This window comes from Akebia trifoliata, chromosome 2, assembly GCF_017979445.1.
Source record: "Akebia trifoliata isolate Shusen 1 chromosome 2, ASM1797944v1, whole genome shotgun sequence".
NCBI lineage: Eukaryota > Viridiplantae > Streptophyta > Magnoliopsida > Ranunculales > Lardizabalaceae > Akebia > Akebia trifoliata.
The window spans coordinates 3,666,032-3,678,466 of NC_141376.1; positions in this window are offsets into that span (position 1 = coordinate 3,666,032).

Consider the following 12,435-nt stretch of genomic DNA (forward strand, 5'->3'; position numbering starts at 1 on the left):
TGAACCTGACCAAAATTCGATGGGTTCGTGGTTCGCTTGATTTTACAAACCCAGTATGAACTGTATTCCGAACTAGTTGACTTCATACCGATTTGTGGTTCGGACTAGTAGAAATGAATTGGGTAACATAGGTTGAGCCTGTTTGAATCAATATTGTGCAATGGAACTGAATTTATTGAATCTTATCCTTGTAAGAGCATTGCAACAGATTTGAGAAAACTTAATTCTGTAAAGATGTGCATTCACCCATTTACCATCTCACATTTGAATGCCAACAACAAATAAAAGATGCATGAGATGTGCATTCACCCCTTTGTCAAAAAATTCCCTAAGCTTTGAGAATATTTAATAAGAAATCTCCATTATACTCTATTGTAGGTCTTATACCTTTCAATTGTTATAGTTTCCAAAGCTGCTTTTCCCTTTCTGTCTCCTCAAATTTGTCGTAATTCTTCGGTTACCAAGATGTTATCAGACATAGTACAAACAGGCATGAAAAGTTGCTTGAACATGTGATATGAAACTAGAAAAAGAAAAGAAAAAAAAAAGGTATCAACTAACGCTCAGTAATTTTTAAATTGATTTAGAGTCGTGCTGGAGTGACCCCAAGCTTGTACCCCATATCACATTTAAGCTCATCTATGGTTCCTACACACTTCCATGTCAGGAAAATGTGATATGGGGTACAAGCTTGAGGTCACTTTATTCATTGATTTATGTCACATTACAAGACCTTAAATGGGCAACTTTGAGGAAAGGGTGACCTAGGCCCCGAGAAGGGTACCCAAATGAAGCTTCCATTGGGGAAAGGACTACTTGGGGGTCCTGAAAAAGAGATATAAGAGTAAAAGCTGCTACAAGGTAGGCTGCTGCGACGTTGGCTATGGTGCATGGAGCTGTGATAGGACCTCAAAGAGTGAGGGGGCCAAAAAGAAGTGAGAGCCATTGTAGAATGGGCCACTTAGTATGTCAATGGAAGCTGGGACTTGGGGGAAGAACTACAGTGGCCCAAGAAGGGTACCATAGTGAAAGCTGCCATGAGGAAAAAGACTACTTGGGGACCCAGAAAGAAGGGTACTATAGTAAAAGCCATCATAAGATAAAACCTGAAACATCGTGTGTTACAACCTTAGAGATAAGGGCTTAACATTCGACAACATTATCAACTAGGTGCTTTTAGTGTGTTGGTTAGGTTTATATTGGTTAGAGACCCCCTCCCCACTTTCCTTTAACTATAGAGTACAAGATAATTTTCTCTTTAAACTGTCCTCTCAAGTGTCCAAATTAATCCAATACCTTTTGGATGTATTTTTTCTTCTTCTTCTCAGGTGGCTAATTTTTGTGTCCTTGAGATGATTAACTACATTTTCCAAGTTAAAGTTGATTAGTATAGAAAAAGGTGATAATCTCGGTGAGGATCAACGTTGATTAACATTTTATTTCTAGTTCAAATGTCAGTGCAAATGTGCGGGGACGTGCCCAAAACTGTCGGGTTAGTGTGCATCAACCCTAGTGTGAGGTAGTGGGTTCAATCTCATGAAGGGCAGATTTCCTTAGTGGAATTGAAATCACATAATTCCCCAAGTGTTAGCCTGGCCATGTACCAAGCACAGTGGGTACTACCCAGTACTAGCAATAAGTCAGGTGGGCCAATCACCCTACCAATCAACACAAGAAAAACCAAAGTTGCCAGGCTTTCTTTCAAGAAAGATGGTAAAAATCATGATTCAAGGTTTCATCCTGTTTTGGAATGTTTCAATAGAACAGTTTGATTTTGGCCTAGTTTGGAATGAAACATTGGTCCCAAGGTATTGAATGTTTCGGATTATGTTGATGTTTTGGTAAAGACCATTTTGATTATTTTTCCTAATGGAGACATTATCTTGATAAGAGAGTTTAAACTTAAGTAAATATCAAACCATTAAGATCTGATTAACCTCTCTAAACTATCATGGGTTTATTAGGTACATTGTTAATTTCATCATATAATCCACTACTGAACTTCAAATCTAAAACTACAAATTTCTACTGATCAAAATACAAAAGGACGACATTCAATTATAGTCTAAGATCTTTGAATATTTTGAGGTGACGTAGACAACCATGTCATAGATCTTACCGTCTGTATAATGAAAATAGGAGCATTTTCAGCTACATGTATTATTGGAAATCTTCGAATTCAAGACAACAATGACGTATCAGGTAAAAACAGGATTCCCTTGCCCAAGATTTTTTTCCAAAGGTAAATAATTGAGTTGTCATGATAAGGATCATTGTAACATCAGCATTTATCATCAATTATACGCCGTTATACACCTTTCTTCCGTGTCATCATTATACGCATTTCAGCGTTGAGTGCGGTACTTATGCGACAAACCAGATTCCTCCATACTACTACATCAAATTCTTGATAACAATGAAATACCGAGAGAAAAGGATCACCTTGCCTGAGACCCATGTCCAAAGCTAAATGGAGACGTTTTGATAGGGACATCATAAACAATTATATGCCTTGCTGTACGATACTTGCTAAACTCCAAGCATTTTTACTGGGGTGTAGTTGGGAGACTCTTAATACAATGTGTTTGGACATTAAATCCATATTATCTAGTGGTGTTATAAGTGCTAAGGCATGAGGCTATGAATTTTACTAACCAAAGTCTTAGGAGTAAATTTTACAAGCATCCATATTTTAGTATACAAATGAAAACAACAACAATAACAATAAAAAAGCCTTATCCCAAAGATTTGAAGTCAGCTAAATGAATCTTATTCCTCCATTCCAATTTGTCCAGAGCCAAGTCTTCTACTCTTGAAAGTGAATTCATACATGCTTTAATTATTTCCAGCCATGTTCTTATGGGTTGTCTTCTCTCTTTCTTAGGACCTTCAACTTGAATATTTCTTCTAACTAAGACAATAATCGTCTTTTGTTGAACATGCCCAAACCATCTCAGTCGACTTTCTCCTTGTCACCAATAGAAACTACTCCTACATTTTCTTGAATGTGTTTGTTTCTATATCATCTTTCTTGATCTTCATTCATATATCTCAACATCCTTATCTGTGTGATTTATTAACATGACGCTTCTTGGCAATTTATAGTTTCACAATCCAAAGTTTAGTAGCTAAGTAAAAAATTCTAAACTCATCAAAAATCAAATTGATATTGATCACATCCATAGTTTCCTTATCACTACTTTCCAAGTTTTAGTCCCTCAAACAAAAAATAAGACTAAAAGTATGACTAACTATGTTAATATTAGAAGCAACGGAGGAATATGTTTAACATATAGAGATGAACAAAAATAGGAAAGAACAGAAAAAATAGTGGAAGAGCCAAAAACCACTAGAGTTGCATGTCAAGAAAATGCATCATATACTCCAATACTGAACATCGAATCTATAACTCTCTTGGCTTACTGTGTTCCTAAGATATCAGAAGATATCAAAAGTAAGAATGACAATACTTTGGGTCATAATTAATCATGGTCTGAGGTTTTACTTGAAATATTCTTGAGGTGACACAGACAACTGTCTAGTAGAACATGCCATCTGTATAACGAAAATAGGAAGAATTTTCAACTTAATTAATTATTATTAGAAGTCTTCGAATTCATGACAACATGAATCACCAAGGGAAAAGGATCACCTTGCTAAGACCTATTTCCAAAGTTAAATGATTGAGTCGTCCTGATAGGGATCGCCATATTTATCAACATGTATCAATAATTGTGCGACATGATACGCATTTCTTATGTGTCATCATTATGCGCATTCCAGCGTTAAGTGCGGTAGTTACGTCAACAAATCAGATTCCTCCCATACTAGTGACTACATTTTGTTTACTGTTATTGCAAGCTGAAGACGCATGCTTCGAGTACCTTCGATATTAGCTAAATTGAAAGGACTTCAACTTGGTCATGGTTGGAAAATTCTGCATATATACATTGTGTTTGGACATTAAATCCATATCATCTACTATTGTTGTAAGTGCTAAGGAATGAAGCGAGGAATTTCGATAGTCAAAGTCTTGATGTGTAAATTTAATAAGTATACATTTTTGAAACATACAAATCACTAGAAACAAAGCCTCAAGATTTGGGGTTGGCTAAATGAAGCTTGTGTCTCCATTCCAACATGTCCAAAGCCACATCTTTTGTTATTGAAAGCGCCTTCAGTTATATTTGTTTTTACTATCTCTATCCATGATCTCTTGGGTCTTCTCACATTTTTAGGATCGTTAAAATTTCTTCTAATTGGGAGTGTAATTGTTTTACGTTTAACATGTCTTAACCATCTCAGCCAATCTTCTCATAGTTTATCATCAATTGAAATTACTACTTCCTTTTCCTGAATACGGTTGTTCCTAATTTGGTAATTTATAGTTTAACATTTCAAATTTTAAAAGCAAAATTCAAAATCTAAACTCAAAAAAAATCAAAGTAACATTGAACCACATCCATGGTCTCTAATAGATTTTACATGCAAAGAGAAACAGAAATATGAAAAAAAAAAAAAATCTAGGGTTGGAAATAGACTAGGACTTATTAGAGATTATCTTTAAAAAAAAAAAACAAATGCAATGAATGCAGTTGAAAACCTTCATGTAAATTAAATGTTATAATAGGGATAACGTTATAATTACAAGGACTGTCACAAATTATACTAAAAAAATGGGTGTGCCCTCAGGGCACACGTTAAAGTGCAATAAATACACTTTGGAAATTAGAATTTGAAGGTATTTTGGTAAAAGATACTTTTTTTAAAGGGCATTTTCAGTACAAAATCCAATTTACAGAGTCTATTTATAGCACTTTAAGGGCACATGTTAACAAGATCCTAAAAAAATAAGGGTAAAAAAAACTTTTTGCATTATAAGGTATCAGCCTTACTTAAAAGATGGCAAAAAAAAGAAAAAGAAAAAAAAAGGAGTGTTTCTCGTAAAGTGTAAGCTTTTTCAATGCATCTTATAATAAGGTGTAAGCTAATGGGTTCTAGGATCAAACAAGCAAAATACATAGATTGACACATTTAATAGGGAAGTTGACCTTCTTAGTAAGAACTTTATTTCATAAAATTGCCTTGGGTTTCTTAAAACCAATTACGTCCTTATATAATCTCAAAGAAATAATCATAATGGAAAACAAATATTACATAATCGAAGTATAAATAATTCTCTTAATTGAATAGATATCCTTATTTAGTAAATTATGAGAAGAATTCTAGCTTCTAACCACCATGTCAACAATTGTGAAGAATCCTTAAGTGTCAAGGTGGTTTATTAGAGCCTTGATTTGGGTAGAGTCTCCGAACGTATGTCTCCATCATCTTTGAAAACATTGTTGCTTCGAATAATTCATTTTTCTTTATTGGTAAATTTGTTTGTTTTTCGAAATAAATCCTTTATCCCCTAATCAGCAACATATTCATCGAGGATGACGAATATGCATGTTTCATTTTCTTAAAAAGTGGTAATAAATAAAGATAGTTGAAGATAAAGATGCTTCCTATATGAGAAAATGGTCTATTAGAGAAGCCTTGGAGCCTTGAATTGGATTGCTTTTTAATGCGATAAGACTAGTATGAGTCCTATCTAGTTGAACTTGGAACTTGTAAGTGAAATTGAAGACAAGTGAGGAAATTATTCAAAGAGTGGTTTATGAATGGGACATATTTATGGTGCCTTGGAATGGTCATATGGAAGTGTGATCCACTGATGGTGGCGCGTGCAAGAGTGAGCGTGTCGACCACGAACAATGAAGATCTTGAAAATGACTTACTAGGAATCTAATCTGCTTTGACACCATGAAATAAAGATGTTTAGAGAATCTTCTATCCAAAGATTCCAATGCTATCTTCTCAATGAGAATGGATCTAACTTTATTTAGTGTGGGTAGGAGGGGGAGATCCCTTCTTTATGAAGAGACCCCACGAGCTCCCATTGTGCCATTTTAAAAGGAATAGTAATGGAGACTTGGCCACAGTCCCATGAACGAGGACTTCAAACCCAATTTCTACTTTCATACACTTCATCATGTTGGTACCCAATAAATGAAGAGAGAGAGAGAGAGCTCACCTAATGGAGAGAAGGGTTAATTTGGACCATATAGAGATATCGATGGTCACAATCATGTGGCAGAATTATCATCTTTTGTTTGATTCCATCATCTTCTTCTTCCTCTTCTTTTTTTTCCTGATTAGAAGATCTCATTGTGGGGTCCGACCTCTGAAGTGGGCCATGACCGAATGCAAATATTTTTCATTTATTCTATTGTAGACCCATTTAGTGTGAATGAGATGGCTAGAAAATGTAAAAGATACTGTTAAATTTTCCACTAATTTAAATCTAAATTACCGTGACTATATCATGGTTTCAAATTTCGGTTTGACGTCTCGTTTTGTCTAGTCCGTGGACGAGTTGGAGTTGTCTCAGACAAGCATTTCGTATGAGATAAACTATTTAACTCAGTTTTGCATGAGATAACTAAGTAATGTAGATTAGAAGATGTTTTATTATAAAATTATAGTTTATTTATTTAGGTAATAAATATTTAAAATTTTAAAAATAATTATTTTTATTAAAATATACAAAATCTCGATTGACTCGAACATGGGGCCAAGATTTTTAAAATATCATGTGAGCCATCTTGTTTCTCTTGCAAAATTCTGCACATGTGATCCGCCTTGTTCATGGGCCCTTTTATAATTTTGAAGTACAGGTCTTTCCTTATGGGCATAACTTAAGTCATGAAAGCCTGATCACTGAGTTCAAGCCATTTGGTTCAAACATTTCCCCGTAAAGCTCATGGTGATAATAACTCATCCGACGGCTAGGGATAACTAATCAGATTCATTTCAAATATTTTAGTAGTACGGCTGTAGATGGATTGAGTCTAGATTGGATCAGAGTTGATTCTGGACCGACCGATAAGGTTCGGATCATACCCATAACTCATCAGATAAGCTCCTTGTTGGATCAGATTTTATCAGATCTAAGTATAAGGATCCAATAATTGACCGAGTCCAGATCAGGTCAACCTCGAGTTAGTGAACAGAGTCTAAATAAACTTCATATAGACTAACAAAATATATAAAGAGATTTTATTACTACACCAACTTTACTAAGAGCACCCCAACACGTGTGCTACTTCTTTGTTATAATTAGGGGTGCAATTTGATTTGGTTTGAGGCCAAATCGGAATAGAACCGAATTCAATTTCAATAAATGAGAACTGGAACCGAACCAAATTACCATAGAATCAAATCAACTTGAACCGAGCTAAGGTCAACTTAGTTTGATTTGATCCTATGGATTGCCAATAATTTAAAAACCTAATTGAATCAACATATTTTTAATAAAAATAAACATATATGAATATGAAATCTCATATAATGAGTCATTAATCTATCCATCAATATAAAAAAATCATTAATGTATCCACACACAAAAAAATCAATAGTTTTTTCATCAATTAAAGAAAGTCATTACTCCCATCCAATCAAAAAAATATCATTAATCTATCTATAAAAAAATAATCAATTTATTCATAAAAAAATTGGTTTAATTTTTAAATAGATTAATAATATTTATTTATAATTTTATTAATATAAGGATTCGATTCTCAGTTTGATTTGATTCTTATAAGACATGAATCAAGAATCAAACCAAATTGGTTGATTATCTATTTTGTTAACCCGGAATCTAATCGAAGTTCATTATAAATTGAACCAAACCAATTTAAAACTCTCGAAGTTTGATTCTCGATTTGAACTAGACCAAGTTACACCCCTTAATTATAATAATAAGAACTAGGGTTCTCTTAGTAAAAGTTGGTGTGGTAGTAGAATATCTCAATACATTATTTTTATATATTTTCTCACATTTTATCCGGTTCCTTATCGGATCGGGACATAATTGTTCCATAACAAATCATTAGAATCTAAATCCGTGATCCATACCACGAAGCTGTCGAATTGTAACTGATTGGATTTTGAGTCTGATCCAATCCACAACCCGACCTAAAAGGGTGAATTTAATGTGGCATACAAAGTTGACAAGGAGTCAAATTTCAACCAAACTCCAGTAATACAGAATCCAAGCTCATAAAATAAAAAATAAAATAAAATAAAATAATAGAAATAACCGCCTGCCTGTGTCAGTGAGTCAATCTAAACGACTGTGATTTCATCATCTCAGTCAAAAAAGTAAAAGTGATTGATTGAAACAGATCAAACCAGTACCCCAAGCAGCTAAAAAGCAAAGTGTGACCATTTTCTCAAATATCTATCTCTCATCCTCAGAATCTTATACGTTATATGTGTGGTGGGAATCACTTTATATGCCAAAAAGGCCAAACAAAAGCCCTCTATGATTACTAGTGCGTTCCTACCACTAGGAATTTTACCTTATATGAGCCAACCCACTTAAAGCTAAGAAGGTAATCCCAAGTTCAAGGATTACTTTGGCTAATTTTGATATCCAATATATATGGTGATGGAGTTGCACAACTACTTTTATTGTTTTTATCTCTTGATTTGAGAAAAAACAAACAAAAAAACATCCATCTCTCTCCAACCCTAATCCCTTGTGATTTAGCTAAAATATATAATCTTAGTGATTCATTTGTTATTTGAGACAGATTAGATCATTCTACAGATTCATTGGTTATTGTATCTTGTCACGGACTTTGTCCTTTGTTAGACAATACGTACACCCGTGCGGCACTTGAATTACACCCGTGCATCACTTGAACTAATTCCCTTAATATAGTCCAAGTTAATTCCATTTGATGAGGTATGAGAGTTTATAATTCTTCAAGATACTCGCATACCCTTACAAAAGAATGCAGTTGTACTCTCTTTTCAAGTCTCAATCTTGTGTGCATTCTTTTGTGAGTGCCTTTAGAATTGAGGGAACTCTTAGATTACTTTGGGATAAGATTGACTTGAAGTACATCATGAGAATTATTTTAAATATTGCATTGGTGTTGCAAGAAGAATGATTAGATTGACGACAAACAACTAAGAAATCCTCATATCAATCCAATAACTTAAGGTTCAAAACCCCCAAGGGTTGATGAGATGGCCAAGACCATAATCTTGAGTTCAATTCAACTTAAGAGCTACCCTCAAGAATTTATCCTAGAAATTATCTGATATGCGTTGGGAAGAGAATTGCATGTGCATCAAGAATTAGTTTGATACTCTAAGTAGCTTAGATACCTCAATTCCAAATACATAAATAAAATAAAGTTCAAATTAATTGATGATAGTTTGGATTTCAATAAGGAGCCAACCTAAGGGATTTATCCCATAAATTACTTGGTATGCATAGGTAAGAGAATTGCACATGCACCGAGAATCAATCTGGCACTCTATATGGCTTGGTCGTTTGGAAACCTCAATTCCAAATATAAAAAAATAAAGTTTAGATTAATTGATGATTTGGGTTTTTCAATAGGGACCAATCCCCCACAATTTTTTATTTCAATTTTAAGTCAATATGTGTCGATAAGAACCCCCGATTGAATATATATATATATATTATATATATATATATATATTTGAACATCTAAGTAAGAGACTTGATTAATAGTAACAACTACTACCATGTTTTTCATAAATACCTTAAAAAATTTATTTTGTGTTTGATTGATAAATAACAGTAATATATGTCATTGTGCATTTTGCTAAGTAATTGAATGGCAGCATTCCCATGGTCCAAACTCAAAATATTAGGATTCGTTAAAGACCGACCAGATGTAGACCAAATCTAACAAATTATCTTATCTAATCACAATCTAATCCAACTCTTACTGAATTGGTTCCACATTGACAACCATGAACCATAGACTCCTTTGTTAAATAGTAGATTAGGGATGTAGGCATTGCTTTCACCCTCCGCTTCAAAAGGTTTTAACTAGAGATCGATCTTCCAACTAGTGTTTTAAAAGGCGAGTCGAACTAGTGGTCCAGTCAAATTTAATAATAAAAATTTAGCTCTATTAGTAGACTTGTGGGTGTTCTCTGTTTATGAAAAAAATTAAATTATTATAATTATATTAAAAAATGCCGTTAAGTAAAGATAAATTGGTCCAACCAAACTGAACCGTGGTCGACCACCGCCCAACCAAACTGCTAAATTTAACATAAGAATCAACCGATTCTTGTCTTTAAAACAATGCTTCCAAACATGGTTTCAAATATGGGTGAGTCATCTCGATATAATTCACCATCGGGACGGATTTATATTGCATCTCAGGACTCACATAACAATGTTACCAAACATGGTGTCAAATATGGGCGAGTCATCTCGATATCGTTCAGTAACATGATGGATTTATATTTCATCTCAGCAATCACATATCTCACAAGATAAATGATATTAGTAAAATTCGGTCAACTCAACTAGGATTTTGTATATTTTAATTAAAATTATTACTTTTTTAAATATCTATTATATAAATAAAATATAATTTTATGATTACATATCTTCTAATTTACTTCATTTCATAATTTTTTTTTTAATTTATATATATATATATATATAATATATATATATATATATATATTATATATATATGAATAAATAATTATAAACTAAATTAAAATATTTTATCTCGTTCCAGATGATTCGGTCTTGTCCATCAATGAGACAAGATGTCAAACCGAGATTTGAAACCATGCTTCCAACCCATCTGAGTCGTAAGTAAGAGTTGAAAGTTAAGTAAAATAAATCACATTTTAGCTGTTTTTTTTTGTGGCCTTTTCCCTCTAAATTAATAAGTTGAGTTGACTCAGAACTCAGTGGAGTCGTGCATTTGAACAAAAACTTGTGGAATTCGACGTGGAATCTACATTCTACAATAGCTGTACACCACGTATATAATGTGATATAAAAGAAGATGGACGACAAGGTGGAAACAGTATTACTACGGGGTCCAATGCTGGTCTAAACCGGCCGGGTCAAATCGGTCCACCCAGGCCCCAGCTTTTTTAAAGTATGAGTGTCAGATGACACTACTTTAGAAAATAGAAGAAAGGGAAAAATAAATTGTTCCTGAAGAGGCCTCCTTTTGAAAAATAAAAATGATGATGGTCTCAATCGAGGCAGCAATATGTCTCTTTAAAGCAAAAAATTGGCAGGAAGAAGAGAATATCACAAGAGAGAGAAACTTAGGGAAATGGGATTATTAGTGGGAACACTTCATTAGGTTCATGAAAATGGGAGATTAAAAGCTTTAAACAAAGACATTTCGAGATGTTAAAGAATAAAAAGTCATGCTTGGTTTCTAAGAATTTATAAAAAGTTGGATTCGTGCCTCGGGCGTGGGTCCCATACGACATTTGATATGGTATATTGGTGTCAAATTTTCAAAATTAAGCACGGTTAGATCAATTGAAATCTACAAAGTCAAATGAATGGGACCACTAATGTAGAATATTTTCTCTCGTAGATCCGAAATAGTCTTATTAGATGATCACAAGTTCATAATAATGTGTTAAATGGGCTCTTATTATTCCCACTCAACCAAAAGAAATGATTCGGAGAGAGGGAAACTGTCTGCTGAGACAGACAAGAGGATCGCCATCATTAAGAGTGCGTATTTTAGCTCATCGATCGAGCACTCTTGAATAGGAGATCTCTTACTCTATCATTTCTTGGGCATATGGAGTCAATATGATAAGAATTAGATTTGATTTGTGTATAATCTAAAAACTTATTGGATTGGGTCATGATCTTATCAGCTCCTTATCCATTTAAAAAATTTAGATTTGTATGTGATCCATTAACAATCCGATAAGGTCCAAATCGAGTTTTATTCGATTCAATAAATAATAATTTTGTAAAAGATCTAACATAATTTTTGTATTTACTCAAAAATTATTGTATCACATCCCTACTAGATTGGGACATGGTTATCTAGAACTAATCTGATGAACTATCGAATATTTTCTTATCGGATCAAGTCCTTGTTAAATCTCAAATCTTTGATCCATATCATAAGTTTTTGGGTCAAGTATTATGATTGATCTGATCTATTGACAACCCAAACCACAAATGTGCTGTACTTTATCGTTCATTCAAATTATTAACCATTGGGATCCATAGAGAAGACTAATCTACTTGATCTAAACTTAGTATGATCGGATATTCATCATGAAAATCTTATCGATTCAAATCTAATGGCTCTTGCTAACCCATAAATCTTTGGCCCATTTTTTTAGATGAACTAACACAATAAAAGATCAAGTTGATTGGATATCAACATTTTTTTTTATATCACACTTGTTGTTCATTCTCAATTCTAGGTGACATTTGACTCTCTAGCTCCTCTTATTGAAGAAACGTGATTTCAATTTCTTACTTTTGAAAATCCTATGATTACATTCTAATAATCAAGTTAATCTTAATTTTTACATATTATATAA